We start from the raw sequence: 22,732 nt of genomic DNA, 5'->3' as shown, positions 1-22,732 counted from the left end.
ATTTTTTTTCAGTGAATATCAACGTTGGCTCACGACTTTGTCCCACTTTTGAATTTCGGCCCATCTTGTGTTTGGGTTTGACACCCCTGACATGAGGGATCAGATAGTGAAGACCTTCAGAGTCCTGATGGAGTCGTACCTCCGTAGCACAGAAGGCCAGAGTCCCAAGTTCACCCTTAAATTGTTTTTCCGACGACATTGCGACGTTACGGTCGACTTCCCGGGCTTCTTGTAGATTTCCAGAATAATTTTGAAGCACCGTTTGAACAGAAACACTCAAACCAAATCAAATTCCAAAGGAGACGATTTGTCCAGAAAACACGGGTCTTTGGACCGTTTTGACGCTAAAGACGAAACAGAAGTCCCGGACGAAACGGTTGCTTTCTACTTTCATTTGTCCGACAGACAAAGAAATAAAATGTTCCTACGTGACGTGACGAAGCTAACGGCTAATGTGAGTCACCCCGGCAGAGCTGGGAAGAAAAAAAAAGGAGGTCTAAATGTTCCATTCTGCCCGGAGGAAAAACGCTCTGAATCCTTTTCACGACTTAGAACGGGGCGGTTATTGAAAGCTGTGGACGGGAGGGTCGGAGGCGTCTCACCGCCAAAGGCCAGGAGCCGGGTGAAGGCGACGGTGGAAGATCCCATTACCTGCAGCGCTGGCAGGTGAAAACAGGTTAATGTGACTTTCGGTGATGAACTCCCAGCACTTAAGAGGCGGGAAAACGTTGGCTTCGACCCCCCCGGGGGGCGACGGGATGATTAAATCCTCAGGGCCGTCATGACGAAGTGTTAGTTTCCTGCTTTTAGATGGAAAGCTTTACGGTCGCAATGGGAAATCTTAAGTCGCGACGCGAGACGTCCATTCTGCTAATGCACAGCTGAGCAAACTCCGCTTCCAACCACCAAAACGTGGATCCGTGAAAGACCAAGATTGCAACCTTGAGGCTGAAAACGCGGGTTTCGGTTTGATCGGGAGAAAAAAAAAAAACCCCGCCGGGTGCGTCAGTGTTTCCCATTTTTTCGTTTTTAGATGCGAGATCCGGCGCGAGCAGATGCAGAGCGGAGCTAGGAAGAGCTCTGGGGCTGAGATGGATGGCTCTGCGTGGACGCCATGTGGCGGATCGCTCAAACTGGGAGATGAAAGCGCGACGAGACCCGCCGATCCGCCGCTGCAGGAGATTGGAAAGCGCCGCGATGCGTCAGGGTCGGACGCCGTGCGGCGCCGGGAGGATCTGATTGGCCGGCGCCGCTCGCCAGGGCCTGAAAACACGCGGGGAGGATTTGTGGCGACGCCGTCGAGACAACGGGAGTGAAACTGTCACTGTATGCACTCCATCTTGGATCAGAAGAACGCAATTATTCGCATCCATTCCTACATCCTTCCTCTTCAGGGTAGCAGGAGTTGCATTGGCCTCCAGATGTTCAGGTGTCCAGGATCCAGAAGGCTCAGCGAACCAATCACAACGCACCGTGGATCTACACGTGTTAGCTTAGCGGCACTTGAATCGCTTGCCCACTGAGCTATTGAGCTAGCATCTTGTTGTTTTGGGAGGAGATAAAATTCACTCCTTACCGGGCCAAGAAGTCTTCCTGCTCCAAAATTAGCTGGCAACCTCTTCGCTAGCACCTGCATGGAAGAGAAAAAACAATTCAGGGTTTCAGCGAACCAATCAAAACACACCATTGATCTACACGTGCTAGCTTAGCGGCTCTTGATTCGCCTGCCCATGGGGCTACACCGCGCACCTTGTCATTCTGGAAAGAGATAAAATTCCCATCTTACCGGGCTGGGAAGTCCTCCTGCTCCCGCATTGGCCGGCAGCCTCTCTGCCAGAACCTGCGAGAGACAGAAAAAACAATTTAGGGTTTTAGCGAACCAATCAAAACGCACCGTGGATCTATACGTGTTAGCTTAGCGGCTCTTGATTCGCCTGCCCATGGAGCTACACCGCGCCTCTTGTCATTCTGGGAAGAGATTAAATTCACTTCTTACCGGGCTCAGAAGTCTTTCTGCTCCCGAATGAGCCGGCAGCCTCTCCGCGAGCACCTGCGAGGAAAAGAAAAAACAATTTAGCGGTAAAGATTAGCATCTGAACGCTCCGGTCGGTCGCTATTTTATTTACTCCCTCCAACGCAACACTGACATCTTTATCGTCGACGAGCGCGACGGCACGACCTTGGCGGGGAGACTTCTCCCTAACTACCGAAAAAACTTTTAATTTCTTGCAGGATGGATGCGAGCGGTCACGAATTGCGACACCGGTCGGAGGATCCCGTCGGATAAATAACATTTTTTATTTTCACAGGGCATTAAGCATTCGAGGGGAGCATCGGCGCCGTTGTCGTGGATTGCTAATTAGTAAATAAGAGCTGTTGACATGCCGCCGCACGGTTAATGAATACAAGAGGCGTTAATCCACCGGAGACGCACTCGACGCCACACCGCGGACGTGGGCGGGAAGGCGACGGCAAAACGGCTGAATGCGTGTCGTACGTGCGCGATTTAAAAAAATAAATCAAATGGCGTGTGCAGGAATAGCATCACGTCTGATTGAAAGGCACAATAGCGGACCGAGTCGTCTTCCTCTTACGGGAACGGCGGCGACACCGGGGTTTTGTAACACGGCAGAAGCAGCGCCGATCGAAGGAATAGCGAGAGGAGCGACGGACAGATAGAGGGATCCGTCGGGTTCGTGAGGGAGGGGAAAGAAAAAATGTTTGTCAAGGAGTCAAGAGAGCAGCATCAATCCTTTGTGACAAGGACAGAAATTCTCGGGAATGAGCTACAGTGGAGAGGGTCTGCAGAGATGTGTGTGTGTGTGTGTGTGTGTGTGTGTGTGTGTGTGTGAGCTCAGATGCAAGGCCGGAGCCAGGCTACAAGATTTTTCCCCAGGCAAGGTGGGCGCCAAGTTAGCATTAGCTTGGCTACAATAGGTGTAGCGCATTTGCCCGACCGCTAACGCGTGTAGCTGCTAGCCAATGAGGCGCGACACGGGAATTGGCGTGAGAAGACGAGCAGGGAATATCAGAAAGGTCAAACTGGACTACAAAGATGGAGGAAAGAGCTGGTAACTGCGCTAACAACAGCGACGGCTAATTTGTCGGCCATGTTTGTTGACATTTAACCGGAGGTCAAACTCAAACATGCAGTCGGGGAGAATTGAAAACAAAGTCGCATTGAAAAAAAATCAACTAAGTTTTGCTTAAAAACTTAAACAAGCAACACTTTCTATACATTATATAACTTAATATTGCACACGTGCGAATCCTGTTTCGGAGGGTGCCAGTATTAAGATAAGATAAGATAAGATAAGAACAACTTTATTTATCCCGAAGGAAAATGTTGTGCCAGAGTTTCAAGCAAAACATAACAATAATAGATAATAGTAGGAAGGAGGGAGAATAAGAAGGACAATAAAATATAAAGTGTCAAAGTTAAGGCTATCAAGTGTTTTAAGGTCTTAAAAAGCATTAGCATAAGGTCGCTATGACTACGGTCAACACAGGAGCTAAGATAAGATAAACTTTATCGATCCCCATTGGGGAAATTCTTTAGTTAAAGTAGTGAAGCAGTTTGAATTATAGAGCCACCAGAGAAGGATGTTATGGGTTTATTTTCACGCCAAAACACCAGCAGAGCATTCTGGGATTTGTAGTTTTAGCAATACATGTGCCGTAGGCTAACGTATCAGCGGTGCAGCTGTCCTGGCAAATATAATCATGACAGTTTGACGCCCGTGACTTAAACCGCGGCTCTCGTGAAGGAATCATCACTCCAAGTCTAGTCCTCATTGGTAACCACGGTAACAGTCGTGCAGCAAAAAAAAACCCAAAACAAAACAAGAACACCCCACTGACCTCGACGACGGACGCAAAACTTCACACCGAGAGCTGAAGGATCCAGAACGTTGGCGAGGAACCGGAGAACCTGCAGGACTCAGAGGAAGGCGGAGGCCTCCTGGTGAGGTGGACACACCTGGACCTGCTCGGAGCTGATCTCACCACACCTGCTGCTAGTCAGGCCTGATCCACCTGCAGGCCCCGCCCCCTCGCCGAGGACGCCAGGGAACACGCCGGTCTGGATCCTCCTGCAAGGACACCAGATCTTTTGGATGTGCTGGATTACAAACTTTGCTTCTTGGGAAGCAGAAGCTTGGGAGCTTCTTTGGACGTTTCTGGACACTTGGACTACATCTCCAACCCATTTATTTATCACCTCCAGCGGGTTCGGGGACGACGCAGCATAACTTTGGACTCCGCCTGACCTTCCATCAGCGACAGGGTGAGTCAATAATACCGTTTTTCATTCGGCGTCGGACGTTTCTCGAAAACAAAAGCCGGGCCTCGGGGTTCCGGGGCAGAAATCGGTGCCCGGCTCTCCGTCAGCTCGGAGGCGAGGGGGTTAACGGGTGACTCATCCCTCGTTCGGCGGCTCCGGGATGCATTAGAGATTTGAAGAGGCTGGAATTAGCATGAAACATGTAGAATGAAGAAGCGACGGTAGAGGAGGAGGAGCTCCGTCACGAGGGGGGAAGCGAAACTATAGGACGGGCGCTAAAGTACATGAAGCGACGGGGTTCCACGGCGGCGGCGGCGGCGGCGATCAGTATTCCGCACGCTTCCTTGACCGCTAAACTGAAGACGGGTCGGCGGGCGTCTGTAATCCGCTGTGAAAGACCAGCGCGGTGAAGGAAACATCTCAAGCGTTCAGTCGGCGACGGCTGTCTGCTCCTTTTGCTAAAGTCAATCTCCCGCTTGACTCTCCTCTCTTGCTATGACTGGTGTGTGTGTGTGTTGTGGGGAAACACACACACACACCTTCACTCAGGCAGATGGAATCCACGTAGAGCTTGTTTCGGCGCAGAGCTTTGCTGCCCACCAGGGCGCCGCTTCGCCGAGGAGGCGACAAGCAGGACGGGCGCAAAGAATCTAAATTTGGGGGTCGGTTCTGGACCCGACTCCACCCTGGGGTTTCTTTGGAGGCCACCTTCTTCTTCTTCTTCTTTTGGATTTTCCCTTCAGGTGTCGCCACAGCGAGTCAACTTTCTCCATCTAACCCTATTCCCTGTATCCTCCTCTCTCACACCAACTACCTTCATATCTTCTCTCACAACGTCCATAAATCTTCTCTTTGGTCTTCCTCGAGACCTCCTGCCTGGCAGCTCCACCTTCAGCAACCTTCTACCCAGATCTTCACCATGAACACTCCTTTGTCCATGTCCAAACCATCTCAATCATCACTTTGTCTCGGTCATACATGTCCTGCACCCCAGTGACAAATTCTTCTTTTCCTTTGGTATTTTCCCTTCAGGGTCTCCACAGCGAATCCACCTTCTCCATCTAACCCTATTCTCTGGATCCTCCTCTCTCACACCAACTACCTTCATATCTTCTCTCACGACGTCCATAAACCTTCTATTTGTGTCTTCATCCAGACCTCTTGCCTGGCAGCTCCAATTCCAGCATCCGTCTACCAATATATTCTCTATCCCTCCTCTGTCCATGACCCAACCATCTCAGTCTGGCTTCTCTGACCTTCTCTCCAAAACATCTCACATGTGCTGTTCCTCTGATAGACTCATTCCTGATCCTCTCCATCCTGGTCACTCCCAAAGAGAACCTCAACATCTTCATCTCTGCAACCTCTAGTTCTGCCTGCTGCCTTTTGGTCATTGGAACAGTTTCTAGTCCAAACATCATCGCCGGTCTCACCACTGTCTTGTACACCTTTCCTTTCATTCTGGCTGATGTTCTTCTATCTCTTGGTACCCCTGACACTTTTCTCCACCCATTCCAACCTGCTTGGACCGTCTCTTCACCTCTTTTCCACACTCTCCTACGCTCTGGACTGTTGACCCCAAGTACCTGAAATCCTCCAGCTTCTTGATCTCCACTCCCTGTAGCCTCACCTAAGGCACGGGAATCGTCGGATTTCGTCGGGGTGAACCAATCGGGCGATGAGCCGTTGTCTCTAGCTGTGGTTGAGGCCGGGAATGAACTCCGGCTCTGCGACGCGATCGGAATTCACCGGTATAAAATATTAACAGGTTCATAATGGCGATAAGAGGTAACTGTAGGGGAACAAACCTCCTTAAGGGACTCATTATGTGCTATTCTTATTCATACTCTTAGTTTTAATCAGAATCTAATATTCATTCCATTCGTCAAAGTAATGAGGAGATTCTCCGGCAGACTGCGGAATCATTCAGGCCAATTATAAATATGTACGTAGTCATTTTATATCCATATATGTATGTGCACGGCTCGCACACAGAAGCTCCTTTGCACTGGAACTCTTTGCCGTTGTTTTTCTCGGTGCATTCGGACAGAAGAACCAGAGACGGAAGATCTCGGCTCTGAGAAACTTCTTGGTTCCTGCTCTCAGGCGAGGTCTTTCTACGCTTCCGCCGCAGGAAGTCATGCGACGCAGACGCTTGCCGATCGTACGAACTTGTTAGCCGAAGCCGTTATCGGATTCGTCTCGCAGGGCGCCGTTTTTAAAACTACCGGTCTGATGTTTTCTTGGGACTAAATGGACGGAAGAGGCGAGTCCAAGCTTCTGGAGGCGTTAGCTCACGGCTAATATTGTTCTTCACAAAGTTATCAGTGCTTCCTCCGTCCCTACAGTGGTCCCTTACTGCCTGTGGAAATGCTAAGCTAAAAGTCTGCGTAGCTTCTCAACTGAACTCTTGAATTTCCTCACTTGAAGACGTTGAGCTGAAGAAGTGATGAGGGATGAAACATCTTCAAGTGTCCAGTTGCCACGACAATAATAGCTCCGCTAAAAGGTTCCCCCGGAGGAGGCTAGTTCCTGGAACCGTAGAAGCGTTTCTCGTCAAACCTCTCAAAGTACCCAATAAGTCGGAAGGAAAAGCTCATGCATGCATTCAAAAGCTCTCGGCGGGATTCTGACAGCTTGGTAGAGCGAGGCGGAAGGGTCACCAGGTGTCACCTGACCAGAGACCACCTGGTGGTTGCTTGAGAAGGAAACCAGGTGACGAGTCAAAGTGGCGGCGCGCCATCTCGCTTTGGATCCATTTTACTTCCGAGTCTTTACTGTTGCAGACCATCTGGACGGGCGTAGCAGATGTTACATAGAAAAAGTGCCGTGTGTGTGTGTGTGTGTGTGTGCGCAGGAATCCGCCGTCCAATGGGAAGGTTAGATGTTGGGTTCCCCCCGGTTGCCCCCGACGACCGGGCCTGCACGCTGGCCTCGGAGTGCGAACGGGTGAATGGAATCCAGTGTGAGGCGCTTTTGAAACCGCAGGATGATGAAAGAGCCATATAAGCGGAGATCATTTCCAAAACGCCATCGCTAGGCAACCGCTCTTCAGCTTTTGTGAGGCTCCCATTGAAAGCACACCTGGACTGAGATTCTTCTGGATTCTTCTGCAGCCGCTTTTGCTTTGTCAGAACTTTTTGTGGCTCCAGGAACCTTTTCAGGAACCAGATGTTTTGTTTTTTTTTGTGTGACAGGGAAACCGAAAAAGGTTCCCCCTCGGAGGCGGCTTGTTCCCGGAGGGAAATTTCCGTTCCGTGCGAAAGCTGACGTTTTCGTGATGCGATCGTATCTCCAAAGGCCGAGTCAGTGGCTCGCAATTGGTGACTTCAGCAACTGTTTACTGTCCAGCGTTATGGAATCTGACACCTGCTTCTTTTCTTCTTGGCTTCTCCTTTCAGGGGTTGCCACCTTCTCCATCTAACCCTATCCTCTCTCCTCCAGCATCCGTCTACCAATATCTTCACTCCCCCTCCTCTGTCCATGACCCAACCATCTCTGACCTTCTCCCCAAAACATCTACCGTGGACTCATTCCTGTCACCTCAACATCTTCATCTCTGCGACCTCCAGCTCTGCTTCTATCTTCTCTTCGACGCTGTCTCCAAAGCTATGGAATCGGGAAACGTTTACCATTTCCTTCTTTGTCCTTGAGTGCTTGTCCTTGTTACTTTTACGGTAAATTTTTAGAAAAAAGTCAGACACCCTTCACAAAATCGTATTGATCTCGGGTGCAGTTTTGATGGACGGCTAGAAAAGTAAACAAATCCCCCAAAAATTCCCAGCTGTTGCTTTCCAAAGCCAGGGTGATCCAGCCATCCATCCATCAAGGTTCAAGCAAGTGCAAGTGGACTTCGGCTTGGAACCAAGACGTTCGGCGTCCCGTCCTCAGGGACGCCGAACGTCTTGGTTCCAAGCCGAAGTCCACTTGCACTCCGAAACAAAGACCGAAACCCCGGTGAGCGCTAAAAAAACACCTGTACAAAGCAAGAGGAGCATCCGGGCTGGAGATTCTGAGCTGCTCTTCAAACCGAGGCATCAATCTCCCGCTCGCTCCCTTGGATTAAACCCCTGCGGGCGTTCCCGCGTCAGTAGAACTCTCCGGATGGAAATCCCGCTCCAATCTCTTTCGATGAACTTCAAGGTCCGTTTCACCGGATGGCGGCTGTCGGGTGATGAACGTTGACTGTCGGAGAGGCGTGCACCTCAGGGCAGACGCTCTCCAGTGAAAAGGGAAAAGAAAAGCAAAGGGGGTCCCGTAGTGAAGGAATTAAGAGCAGAGAAAACATGCATACCGGGGACGAATGAACAGAAAATGTATGGAGGGAATGTAACTTGAGTGCCAGGGAGTGTCTGGGGTTCTGGCTTGCGTAACAAGGCGGTCGGATGGTTTTAAAGATGTACAATAAGCTTTCCCGAACCCCATTTGTACCTTACCGAAGGCGCAGTCGGACAAAACAAGGCTGCCTGGCGAAGCTTAACCTTCTGGGAATCTTCAAAAATTCCGCAACGATAGCGACGAGGAGGGGAACCGTGCGTCTTTTCCGCCGTCGGGCTCCTCTGCTGTTTTTGATTTATTTTGAGGCTGAGGGTGTTTGCTCTACTTCCTGTTTCGGGTATGTTAGCGACGAGTTGTTATCGTGAGCGGACAAATTCTTCGTGTATTTCCAGCTCGCGGTGATTAATCCCAATCCGGAGTCTGCTTTGACTGATGGTGGATCGGCTTCTTGTCCGGACCAGAGTCTTGGTAAATCGGATGTGCCCTCCGCTATCTGACATGTAGGACACAAACTCATAGCCTGAAATTCATGGATGGGGGGGGAAAGAGGATGGGAAGTTTGTTGGTGGAACAGAAGATGGTCAGATGGAGGCAGATGATTGGCAGGAGTGACCCCTGGAGGAGGCATTACTCTCCCAACTGAGAGGCAAACTACTCTCCTCCACCCTGCGATAAGAGATGGTGTCAAGAGACAAAAACAAGGCGTGGAGACAGAGGAAGAATCACTGGTATGTCGATGTGGGTCAGCCCGAATCTGTCACTGCTCTGGAAAAGCTAGTTTGTTTCAAGCTGAGCGGCGTGACAGCAAAGAGACGCTGCTTATCAGAGAGTAGTAAAGTAAAAAGTACCGCATCGATTTTTGACGGACGGCTGTCAGGACATGATAGCTTACGGGATGGTCCTCTGACCCCAAAACATGTATGCTCGGAACGGGTCTCTCAGTGTACCCTCTCCACGTCATGTAAAAACAAACCTCGAAGCGACATGCCGGGTCAGACATGGACGGCTGCTTCGGCCGAGAAACAAATTCCTTTAATTTGGCATGGAAGGACAGGTTTTTGACCGTTTACCTCGAGCAAGTTTCCTTTATCGTCCAAAGGCATCAGCGTCTCTACTTAACGCCAAGTCACGGTGCTGAGCGGGGAAAGAGTTAACGCAGGGGAATGAACAAAATTTGGGGAATTTCCAGACTCTGGTGTTGATTTTGAAGCTCTCATTTGCAGAGGTTTTAAATAGCGCGCACGTCCAACGGAGAAAGAAGCCGATTGCCGTCTGATTTCACCCACGAATCCACGGTTTTCGATGTCGAACCCGCAACATCAGCCCGACACTGATATGAGATGTGGGGTTGAGATGTAAAAATACAAATATCCCTGTTTGTTGATTCGATCATTGAACACTGCTGATCCTGCACTTACGCGCGACGGCTGCTAGAGCTCATACTATTGGGCGATACATGAGGTTCGCCCTGAACCAATCACAGGGCGGTATGTAGAGACATAGAACCATGGAGGGGGGGAACCTGGAGAACCAGGAGGAGCCCCATGCAGAAATGGGGGAGAACATGGAGACTCTTGCACCGGGAATCCAACCAGGGACCTTCTTGCTGTGAAGCTGAGGTGCTTATTATCCACGTGTCTTTCTGTTGCGCAGGTTCTCTCCTGTTGTGGAAATTAAAAAGAACTATAATCCAGGCACGGACTTGAAAACCCAGGATATTAGCATCGGAGGCTAATTAGCCGTAGCCTTAAAGTAGGCCCACAGGCACCGGCCGCAGGATACCGTTCGAGGAAAGCCTAAAACACGGCTCGAGCCTCACCAGGAAGGCAGGGCATTAACACAGCACACATGAAAACTTGCATAATCTGTCACGGCTTGTTACGGCCGACCCTCGGCCAACTTTTGATATCTAGCGGCTCGGACAAGGGCGCCCTCCCGTATCTAATTATCAGCTCCTCGCAGGCAGAGTCGGCGAGGTGAACTCTGCTCTGTCATTGGTCCTCCGGGTCCTTTCCCAGAGGTCCGGCGGGTGCAGGGAAGGTGCAGCAGGGTCACAGGTGAGCCGCTGGGATCCCACACACACACACACACACACACACACACACACACACACACACGGTAAGCGATATGTGAGGGAGGTCGCTGAACCTTCATGTTCAGGCTGGACCCTCCCTGCACTGTCCTGGCGCCCATCAACACCGCAATGTGCTGCAGATGACCCTTCCAGGCGTTCATTCGCATGCACGGCACGTAATGATGACCCCGATTATTTCCCCGTATGTTGAAATATAAATTCTACATAGATCTCATTTTTCCCGTCACGCACGAGTTGTGTGCAACCCTGCAAGATGCGAGGAGGAATAGCCTAGAAGAACTTCTCATCAAGCAGCTCCTTCTTTTTTTTTCTCACCGATCACAGTGTCGGTGTTTCCCGTTTGTGCACGTAAACACGTGCGCATCAATTAGACAAGGAAAATTAGACGTGGTCTTTTTATTTGATGAACTAAAAAAGGCATTAACCCTCATATTATGTTAAGGGTCAATTTGACCCATTGGGTCAATGGGTGAAATGGGTCAAATTGACCCTTAACATAATATGAGGGTTAAAAACTACAAATCCCAGCTCGCAGGGTGGATTCTGACCTCACTAATAAACAGTATTGCAGTAGTTGTAATATTACCCATAAAAATATACCACTTAAAAAAATAAAACAGAAGCTCAGGTGTCGGGGACAGGATAGTATTATGAATAATTTAAAGCTATAATGGCAGCAACCTCTTCCTCGCGCAGGAGGTTCCTCGAAGACCCTGAGATGTCCAGACATCTTAACATCTAATTATTGAATGAATCGAAATATATGGAAGTATCGATGGGCGTCAACGAATCCTCCGGTTGGTTTCCGCGTGGAGTTTGGCCTCCGCTCTTGTCCGATCTCCGGACACAATCTAGCGACGAGCGCTACGCAGACGCTCCGGTTCAGATCTAAATCCCCTGCTTTTTACGTGACGCATGAAATGGAAGGGAAGCTGGATATTGCACCAAAACAAAAAAAAAAAAAGAGCAGGAATCTCGGGCGGAGGGGAAGGAGGAGGAAGAAGAGGGGCGGGCGTGAAATGAAGAAACGCTGATGAGAGAAGATAGATGGCCCGTGTGCACGTGAGCCTGAGGCTGTATCCACCTGGGAATAAGACGGCATGTCGCGGGAGGGAGGTGGGGGAGCGCAAGGGCCGGGTATCCTGTTTGCAGAGCAATCACAACACAGCAAGACGGGGTGTGTGTTGGTAAGCATGGAACTGTGTGTGTGTGTGGAGGGTATTTCCGCTGAGATCTTCAAAACCCCGGCGTTCTTCACGTCCTCCTCTCTGGGTGAGAACTCTCTGGGTCCACTCTTTGGTCCTCCGGGGAATGAAGTCGCCCCACGACGGCTCATCCTTAGCGGTCCAAAGCTGAGAGGGTTCGTTCTGTGTGAGTGAATCGTTCCTTTCCGGGTGAAAATGCAGACACTCCTTTCATGATCTACCGCTTATCCCGCTTGCGGAGTCTCAGGAGATGCCTGATCCTCGCTCTCATCGGGGTTCGACTTGGACTCCAGAGACGAGTAAACGTTCCCTCACCCATTCACTCCCATTTTTTCCAGTTGACCGTCCGTACATTTTGAGTTTGCTAGGAGAAATCTGAGAATCTGAGGTTCTTGTTGTTCCGAGCACACCAGACTGTTTGAAACACTGTAGTACACATGCCAAATCAGTAGTCGGCACTGCAGTTTGGGATGAACTAAAACGCCTTCTATCCGGGCCGTGACAAACTGCAACAAGTGCAAACATCAAGAATGGCGAGTATTTGTCCAGACTGACAAGTGAAACCCTGAACTACAGGGAGGATCCCTTCCAAGAGGATGTAGACTTGGAGTCATGGATGCACCAGTGCTCTGGACAGTGACGTGAGGTCAGGGGAGGCAGGAGAGGCCGTGCCTCACTAACAAATCTTGGTAAGAAAAAAATGTAAAATGAATAAAACAATTAAATGGTCAGTGATTTGCACAGTAACAGAATTTTTCATTTGACTTCTGAGATGTGCGGTGAGGCTGTGGACTGTCGAGCCTCAACGTAGACTGCGCAATGACGGTTGACTGCCGGCACGCTCTGCACTAACAACGTATTGCTGTCTATTAAAATGTTGAAACACTTAATACATGGACTACATTTCCAATTTATTATTTCAGTTTCACGGTGTTAGTAGTTTCTTGTGCTGAGCGATCATAAAACAGCTGCCAAGAGCTACTAAGTGAGGCGCGCAGTTCTCCTGCCTCATGGTAGGGGGCGCTCGTGATTTCCAGGGATTCTCCTTGCGACTTCCCGGCTTAGTTTAATGAATAAGCTCTTCTGTAGGGTTCTGAAGTTTGTAAATCTGATTGTGATGAAGTCAGTCGCTCACCTGCCATGAACTTCACCGCCCATCGCTGGCTCTGGAGTACATGAAGGACTCTTGAGTTGGCCATTGTCATTATGGTCTCTCCACCCATGCGTGGGTGCAGCCTCCAAGCGTAAGCCCATTTTCAGAGTGTAGTGCTTGCTTTGGAAATGGGTCCTGGGGCTCGGGTAGAAGTTTCCAGGGCCTGGTTTGGGTCGTTGAGCTCTCCAGATGAGTCATAGGGTGCAGATGGATCGAGTCGGATCTCAGTACGCTGTCGTACGAAGGCGAAAGGCCATGTGGAGAAGCCTGTCCTCTGCTCAGAGAGGGTCTCCGATCGCATCTTTGAGTCCTCTTTCAAACCGCTTCTCCTCTCCGGACAGAATGTGGACGTTGGTGTCCACGGCGGAGACGCCCTTGTCCTTCAGGTGTAGGTGGACTGCAGATTCCTTACGTGAAGAGGCGACTCCTGGATTTTCCCCATCCATTTGCTCCTCTTCCGTCAAACACGATCCTTCAGTAAGTTTTCCGATGCTGAGAAGCACAAGGAGAAAGATTAAAAATGCAGGAGCATACCGTGATACCAGATGGTACCTTCATTGTCTCAGGTTACAGGGAAAAATCACAGAATCTTTACTTCTTGTACTTTCTACTGCATGACTTTGACTCGAGTTCCCGTTACGGAGTCTTCTTCTCTACTTAGAATGCTGAAAAGTTAAATATTTCAGGTGCGCTCAGTACCTCCACCTGCTCCACAGTTGTGGAAGTATTAATCAGGCGTTCTTGTGTGACCCTGCCTCCCCGGATGCATAAAAGAAACTCTGGAAGCAAGGATTACTTGAAGGGTCTCTGCGGTCTCTGTGGAATGTAAATTTAATAACAGATCGCGGGCGCGTCAGAGAAGCTATCGTTACAGCGAGTGAACAAAGCATTAGCATAAAGAAAACAACTTGGGGAGGCAATATGAATACGCACACATTTATTGGGAGTGTGTGTCAGGTATGAATGTGTGTGTGAGGGAGGCAGCCGAGCAGCATTCCTAAAGGCGAGCCGTCTGAAAATGCAATATTGTGATTCCCAGACGCGAGCCATCAACATTCAGCGTCTGGCTTCGTCACCAAAGACGCCAGGAGACCTCCAGACCTGGACCTGCATATTTACCCAGGCGGTGCTTTTGCACCTTTCCCGCCTCCAGCGGCGATATCGATGAATCAAGTCGACTCAGGAGCTGATTTCATTCAAAACACGCCGTTTCTGATTTTTAACTGAAAGGCGGTGACGTGTGTGTGTGCGCGAATACAGTGTAATAACCTCGAGTTAGTAGCACCAGATATTATATTTGAACTCCACCGCGACAAAAACATCCCTGGAGATCTTGGCACCATCTGTGTGTGACTGACAGGCTTTCCAAAACAAACATTCCCTCTGCAGGTTTTCTGAACCGCCATCTTATTTGACCAAAGCCGAGGACTCGCTAGCAGGTCTTTCGTCTGATTTTACCCGATGTTCAGTCGCTGCGCTAGTTGTGGGAGGGTGCCGATGCAGGAAGCACTCGGAGAGTGTTGACGAAGCCAAACTGGACCACCGTTCAGGTGTCTTTAGACGGTTCGACCAATCGTGTGATGCGCGATTCACCCATCGGGTGTTAAATGTCCGACACCCATTCTTTCAGTCCTTATAAAGAAATCTAGCCGGTTAGCGTCAACTCACGGTATGTTCGACTTGGGTTACTGGGGCGCTAGCTAAGCGGTGTGTCCATACCGCAATGCACATGTGGCAAACTCCAGGCCCGCGGGCCAAATGTGGCGCGCCACGTCATTCGATGTGGCCGGCGAGGACGTCTTAAAAGGTCAAACGCGTGCATTGACCATAAACTACATTTCCCACAATTCATGCCCACCTGCAAAGTGACAGTGTCCTGCTATTCGATTGCAGTGTATCCACATCAATGCCATTTTCAACAAGTGGAATTGAGAAATTTGAATGTCCAGGAAGAGAAAAGTTGCTGCAGATGGAAGGCCGTTTCAAGAAAGATGGGAAGGCCGATACATGTTGGTGCTTCAAGGAGAAAAAGCTGTATTTCTTTTGTGTTACCAGGGAGGGTCGGTTGTCAAAGAGCACAATCTACTTTGGCATTTTTGACACCAAACATGTATGCTAAAGTTAGCCTTCCGGAAAAACAATAAATTGTCCATGATTTAATGGCCAAAGTAGGGTGGCAACAGAATGTGTTCACCAAAAACACCGCAGCAGTGATAGTTAGCTTTGGAACAGGGTAAACAATTTAATTATACATCTATGCAAATGCATATGGAACATTTTGGATTTGAATGAGTAACAAATTCAAATTTACTTAACATGAAGGAGTAGTTACATTACATTGAGCTACATTTATACTGTTAGCGTGACATGTGGCCTTTTGGGAAAACGAGTTTGACACCCCTGCCTTGAAGGGATTGATTTTACTGCAAAAGGCTTCGTTCCCCTTCCTATCTTGGTTCTTCCAATGTCCATCCCTCCGTCCCATAAGCGGAAAATGCCGGAAACCCTAAAATCCCAGCTTGTCTTTCCGCTGACTGACGGAAGAGAACTTTCAAACTCTTCTCCTTGCCCGGAGGAAACTGACGCGGAGTGATGGAAACGGTCCGAGCTGTCAGAGGGCTAGCATCATCCGGAGCTGAGCTGCTTTCTACAGGAAGTGTGAGATGCTCTCAGAATTGTTGATTTCATGCGGATTTTGCAGAATTCCATGATGAATGATAGTGAGTAACGCTAACGCCGGAGTAAGTGGCGACTAATTCGACACGTCCTTTCTTTTCAATTTCTCGCTAAGTTAACCTCCGACGCTGACGCCTCACTCCAGAGGCCGCCAGGGATCAAAAAAGAGCCGCGGCGGCACATTAGCACACGAGTCCGGACAGATTTTTTTCCCCCTCTGTCTTATTAGCTCGGCTAGCTTCCCATCCCTCCATTTCCACTCACAAGCTGTTCGTGTTGCGTCCGAGTGAAAGCTTTTGCCGCTTATTCATTTCTCACGCTAGCATGCTAGTAAGAAAAAGCGCGCCATTGAGCGTACACTTTAAGGCATCGGACAAAGAGATACATTAACTGATTTTTTTGGGGGGGGTTGAAAGTCTAGTTTTGGGGTTGCGGCTGCTTCTTCTCTGTCGTGGCATCGTTAACGGGGTGCGATTCCAACAGCTGTCAAAGGATCCTTCTAAACGCGAGGTCATTTCTAGTTGTTACGGCGGCCTAAAATTAATGAGCAGGGTTTGTTATTTCTGCGATTGTCCGTGCGCTTGAGCTGTGCGTGGACAATCGTTCACATTTGGAGGGATGAAGGCGTCCCGGTCCTGCTGAGAGCCCATTACCAGCTCAGTTTAGCAAAAAACCTCAAATCACGACTTCATCAATTTGTGAACTTTTGGCCTCCAGACGGCCTTCTATTGTAGGTTTGACCGCGAGTCAGTTGAGAAACCAACCGACGTCAAAGAGTTATACCGAAGTTTTACCAGAAGCCTTGCGGTAAACAAACCTAAAAAACAAGAGATAAAATCGACGCGTGAACCTCTTGGTCGATTTCATCTTTGCCTGAGCGTAAACAAGACGATTTTTTAAAAAAAGAGCTTGTTTCGTTTTTGTTTTTTTGGACTTTGCCTCTGTGCCGCTAGCGGGAGACACCGGCACAAACTATGATCCCTGAATGCTTATATCTATTTGCGTGTGAGCTCCCCTTCAGGCGGTCAAACAAGGCTAATGATACTGTTGCTGCACCCTGGTAGCATTGTTTCCTGCAGTACTCTAAAGTACTGCCAGGTAAGGAGCGGAATATTGATCCCTGTGTCCGTTGAAGAGCTAATGACCATTGATCTGAACGGGGTTCAACGGCAGAAGAGAGGCGCTCAAAGCCTCCCTGCTCTGACCTCGCGGTTCGCTCTATTCCTGAACTTCAGGGTGAAGTTACGCGAAAGCTCCTCGCCGTTAATGGCGCTCAGATGATCCGCTACGTGACTTCCAGACAATGTAATATCCGCGGACGACATCTTTTCTCCTGACGTCTGTAGTACCGTCTCAGGTATGCTTCTTCGTCCCAGTGGACGGGCGTGGAGATTCATCTGTTCTGGCTGTGTAGCCTTGATACGCAGGAGGGGGCGTCATGGCGCCAACCAGTGGCCTCCCTCCCTTGAGGATACAGCGCTAGTCGGTATGGATCCCGCTGCCGCTGCCGTCACCAGACCGCAGAGCGCTCGATGTCCAAAACGGACACGCAAGAGCAGTAAGAGCGGCGCTCTGCCTTGCTTTAGCCATGGCTGAGCGACTTATCTACTTTTCCAACATTGGAGTCTGTAACTTCCCTCTGACTTTTGGGCATACGTTTCTTGGGGCTTATTTGACTTGGCAGGGCAATTATGGATATAACTGCAAGGCTCGGCGGACGCTGGGTGCCTACCTGCGTCTTTCCCATAAATCAGTGTTTACCAAAGAAAAACTGGCGGCGGGTGCGTCGCCTCCTCTCCGTCTTCTTAGAACCCGTGGGCGCATCAAGCCTGGTAAATTCTCCTTTTTGTTTTGGTTAGCAGCCGGTTTAGCGGCGCTTGCGTTCCGGTTTGGAAGTGTGGGTTTGTCGTAAAATCAGCCAGTTTATATGTCAATCCGGTTTATTTATCTTCATCGTCTGGGGTTTTTCTTTTGGCCCTCGCCGTCTGGCTCCAGATGACGGTAATTGGCCTCGTGTTCCGCTTCGGGTTTCCGAGGGTTCTCCTCAAGCGGGCGGCGAGAACCGGGTACCTGACATTTTTTAAATGCAAATGTTTGCTCGCTCTATTGACAGTTTCCTCTTGCAGCCGGAGAGACTTGCGGGGAAAAAGGCAGCGGCGTATTGCTGAGGTTACCGGGAGGGGGCGGGTTCTTCCCCGACGGGTACAAACTTTTGATGAAACCTTCATCGACTATCTGAAAGTAAAAAGGGAAGATTTACATTTCATTTATTATTTCGCGCCCACTTACAACTGGCTGCATGGAAAAAGAAGAGGATGAGGTTTCGGATTTCCTGCTCCCCGCGAGCCGAACCGGCAAAAACGCAAACCCAGAGTAGCTCCTGATGGTCGGTATGCTCCTAGCATCCTAGCTCCGATGCTAACAGCGTCTACAGCTGACCTTCGCTACTGTTCGGTTCGACTTTCGCGCCATCGCTACTTCCGTTCTTGCAATATATCATTCTTAAGCCTTTATTTTTGCAGTATTTGAAGTATTTTTGGGATGAAATAGCCATATTCTAGCCCAAGGGTGCGGCTCTTTGATCCCTCTGTTGCGGCTCCCTGGGGCTTTTGAAAATAAATAACGAGTATTTGATTAAAATGTATTTTATTTTAGTTTGTTCATTTTTTGAATGAAATTTAAAATGGCAATCTTATACCATAGAAATAGAATTAATTTAATTTTTTTTGTCGCTCTACTGCACGCGCCAGGATGACGGAACACAGAAAGGACAGCATTTTCGGTTTCCGGCCGGTGGATAATTTCTTTCATTAATAAAAAACAAATGACTCAAATAGTCAATGAGTATTCTGCTTAAATTTAACTTTATTACCCAACGTCTTATTTTTCTGAGTTTAAATTTTTTTGTTGCATGCAAAACTGTAATTTCGTTTTCTCTGCAGTTGATCATTGATTTTAAAAACATGCAACACATATTTTGTTTATACATAGCAAGAAGGCAAAAACCCCCAAAACATTATATGTTTATTCAATTTAAATTTCAAAAGGGTTGTTTGGCTCTCTGTGTTTTAATTTACTGTGGGAAAATGGAATCAAATGGCTCTTTGCGTGGTAAAAGTTTGTTCAAGCCTAAGATAAAAAAAAAAAAAACAGTAAACTTACAGTAAAATTAAACTAAAATTCATCTTATTCAACACGGCTTCTGAGACGTGACTCCAGACGACATCGATGGGTTAGTAGACGACCGTTGGGATCCGTTGAGATGAAGAAATCTGCCAACGGAAGAGGAAGAGAAGCGACAAGAGGAGGAAGAAATCCAAGAGACCCTCCAAAACAAGTCGCGACGAGGAAACGGTTCGGTCGGTCGACTTTTGTAACTCGATGGTCGTGGCGGTTTATCAAACCGTTTTCAACCAGGAAAAAAAAAAAGCAGAAGCACCAACTGCCAATAATCACGTCTCTACTTGGCGGGAATTTTAGTTTTCACGGGCGTAACTCCCGTGAAAAGTGAGGTTTGACTGTATTCAGGTAAAATATTCAAAACGCGACCTTAAAACAACCATCCCACCAGACGCTAGTAAAGTAGCAAATTAGCATTAGCGAGCAGCTGAGAATGTGGCGCACCACTTTAACGGATCACTTATCTGTAAAAATATTTCACATCGCATTTAGCGAATCCGTCGCTATTTGGCTAATCTCATTCCGCATGAACTTAGCAGTGACTTGGAATTAAACCGTTCCTCTCGTTTAATCCCCGTTTTATCCACGCGGAGCTCCTGGGCGAATCCTCGCGCCGCGGCGCGGAGGCGTGAATGGAAGTAAATAATGTAAATCGAATGGCAGCTGGCCGGGTTTCTGCCGCGTTCCCGCGCTCGCGCTCTCCGTCCCGGCCGGGGGAATGAATGTTGCATGAATTTTATTCACAACCCTCGGCAGCGGGTCTCTCGGGAAGCTTTCACATTGTTCCGGAGTCCCGGTGACACTTGCTGACAGGGCGGTAACACGCGGCATGGAAAGCGCCCGCGGAAAGGTGAGCCTCGGCCGGCGTCGAAGTTTAAACCTGGATGAAAAGATAAGCGGCGGAGCGTTTTGCAGGAGAAGAGCATTTAACGGTTTATCTGGGCTTTGGAGATGCATGTATGTGTGTGTGTGTGTGTGTGAGATGAAGCTTTCAAGGTGTTTGACTCGCGAGTCGACTTCCCCGCAAAATATATCCTCGGTTATAAATTGTTTTGAGGTCCTCGCGGGCGCACGCTCCTGGGTTTAGCTGTCGCCGCATATCTTCTCGGAAAATAAAAAAACGACGGGTCCGAGCGGGAACCCGCGGCGAGATCAAATGACCTTATTTCCATTTTATGCAGAAGATTGGTCACGGGGAAGCAAGTGTAGCATCTCTTTGACAACCTGACCACCTGGATATGCGACAAAAAAAAAAAAGCAACCTCCCAAGAATCTGCCAGAAGATGACGTGCAACAGAATAATAGTAGTGATAATAACGTGGCTCCTCACAGCTAGAAGGTCCGCGGTTGGATTTCCACAGAGGGGCTTTGGAGGTTCAGCTCCATCATCTGTCCATCATTCTTGAACAAATGAGTGTCAGTTTTTTTGTCATTTAGATCCATTTTCTATCTTTTCTCATTCTGGATCTCTTTAATACCGGATGACGTGCACCCTCCGACCTCCCGCTTTCATAACATCTGCCGTTGCCAAAATCAATTAGCTGTTAGCATCACAATCTGGACCTCCAGTGTTTAGTGAAATGTACCCTCACACCAGCCGCGTGCGGTGAGGTTGAAGGCAGCGACTTCATCACAATCGCATTATAAACATATGAACCCTACAGAGGAGCTTATTCAGCGCTTGATTGGCAGCAGTTCACGGGTTATGTTTAAAAATCTCATATCGGCTTTCTTCACATACAAACTGTAGCCCACAGAAAAAGCGCATTTCCTTAAAAGAGGTTGTTCTGGTTGTACCTTTACTTATGAAAGAAGTTCATGTGGGTCCATCATGGAAGATTGTCAACATTTGGATATGTAATCCTCCATTTGAGGCAGGAGAAGTGCGTGCCTCACTTAGTGGCTCTTAGTGGCTCGGCCGTTTGTTGATGGCTCAGCACAAGAAACTAGAAACAAAAATACAGCTGTTGCCAAATGGATACTGAACATTGGAAATGTAGTTCCTCTAATCAAAGTGTTTCAATGCTTTTATAGCGACAGCAATACGGCGTTAGCGCAGTCAGCCGTCATTGCTCGATATACGTTGAGGCTCAACAGTCGGCTGCCTCACTGCACGTCTCAATATTTGAATAGTAAATATGAAAATCCAGCCATTTTGAATAAAAAAACAATCTATAACTGGTGAAGTGAAATGAAAAATACCTTTATAGCGCAAACCACCGATAGAAATTACAGTTTCATTTTCTTTTCCATTTGACATATTTTCTTCCCAAGATTGGCAAGTGAGGCACGGCCTCCCCTGCCTCCCCTGACTGCACCTCACCGCCTCATACTCCACTCCACATGCACCTGTTGGAACAAGAATACGTGTGTGTTCGTAACCCCCACCTGCCAAACGTAACAGGTTTGGCTTTTCCCATCTCCCCCCAAAAATGGAATTACACGGATATCTGGACAAGTGCCCATTATCTTTTCACTACTAGCTATAATTATGTCTGATGACCTGCCTCCCTTCCCCTGTGGTTCGCCCCCTCCCTCGTGACAGGTGTGCCGGGCTTACATGCCTGCCGTCATTGGCTCCGGACAAAACGAGACAAGCTTCACGGAGACGGCGTCCGTCACCGGGGGCTTTTCCGCAAGGAAGGGAAAACTCGCAGTGATGCTAATAGTATTAGCCGACAGGGGAAATCAGAAATCTATCGGAAAGCGTGAGACAGGCGAGCATTTCAAGCTTGCAGATTTTCTAACCGTCGGCACCGGCGGCCATACGAGGCACAGCCGTGCTCATCTGGGTCAATGGGTCCGTCGCTCGAGGTTAAGTGGTGAGATGGTCTCCGGGGTACCCCGAGGGCACAGCCTGTTACCATGGTGACGTCACCAAGGGGACAAGGAGGGCCACGGGGAAAGGAGCAGTCGCGTTTCACCTGAACTCCAGCCGGCATCGGCAAAAGTGTAGTGAATCCCCAGAGTCCACGAGTGTTGTGTCCAAGTCTGGAAGCAGCGGAGTACATTTGAACCCCAACCAGGATCCATAGTACTACTTGGTAGTGCTTGTGTGCATGTCTTGCACCCTAAATGTATGAGCAGCCGTGCAGAAAAGGTGTTACGACATGCCGACCAAAACATTTGCCCGTGGAGGAATCCGTTTCCACTGGAAATGAATCCCTCTAATAAGAGAGGCTTAATATTTCAAAGCTAATGCTCCTTTTGTCATTTTGAATGGATGAAACCGAGAGGGTACCGGATGCAGTTGCTAGGCGACACCCGTCACGGTCCGCACAAAGAAAGCGGGTGAAGCGAACGTCTGGCCACGGAATCGAGAAGCCCGAGGTTTCGGACTTGACGGAAACAAGGAACCGGATCCAGGCGCCTGGATGACGGTCAACGGCGTAAACAAGATGGCGCTGGTTGAATCTGAACTTCAGCAACCGCGACAAGTATCTCCTCCCCCGACGCGCCGCCTCCCGGTAAATCCCCCGCATGTGGTAATCAAATAAGCATGAATTATTCAGTCCAGCCAAACAACTCACTCTTAATCTTTTAATGAGTTTCCCTTCCGATAAACCCAGGTGAAGATAACTCGGCCGCGCCCGACGTGGAGAGTACCTGTTCGCCAGATATCATCGTCCGAAACACGAATTAAAAAGTGTTCCTAAACTAAAGCGGGGGGAAAAAACAACTTTGTTTAGACGGTTCTCGTTAAACCTGGGTACCCGCGTGGAAGTACGATGGATAAATATGAAAACTCCCTGCTCAATGGGGTCAACTACTACGGGAAATGCTTTCGACCTTCGAGTGAGCAGCTCACCTCGGTAAGACGTCTCCGGCATTGTCCGCCGTGAATGACCTGACTATTAGTTTAC

Source organism: Fistularia commersonii, chromosome 5 (assembly GCF_037954325.1).
Source record: "Fistularia commersonii isolate RoL2024-O1a breed Wild chromosome 5, RoL_Fcom_v1.0, whole genome shotgun sequence".
NCBI lineage: Eukaryota > Metazoa > Chordata > Actinopteri > Syngnathiformes > Fistulariidae > Fistularia > Fistularia commersonii.
This window is presented reverse-complemented; position numbering follows the sequence as displayed.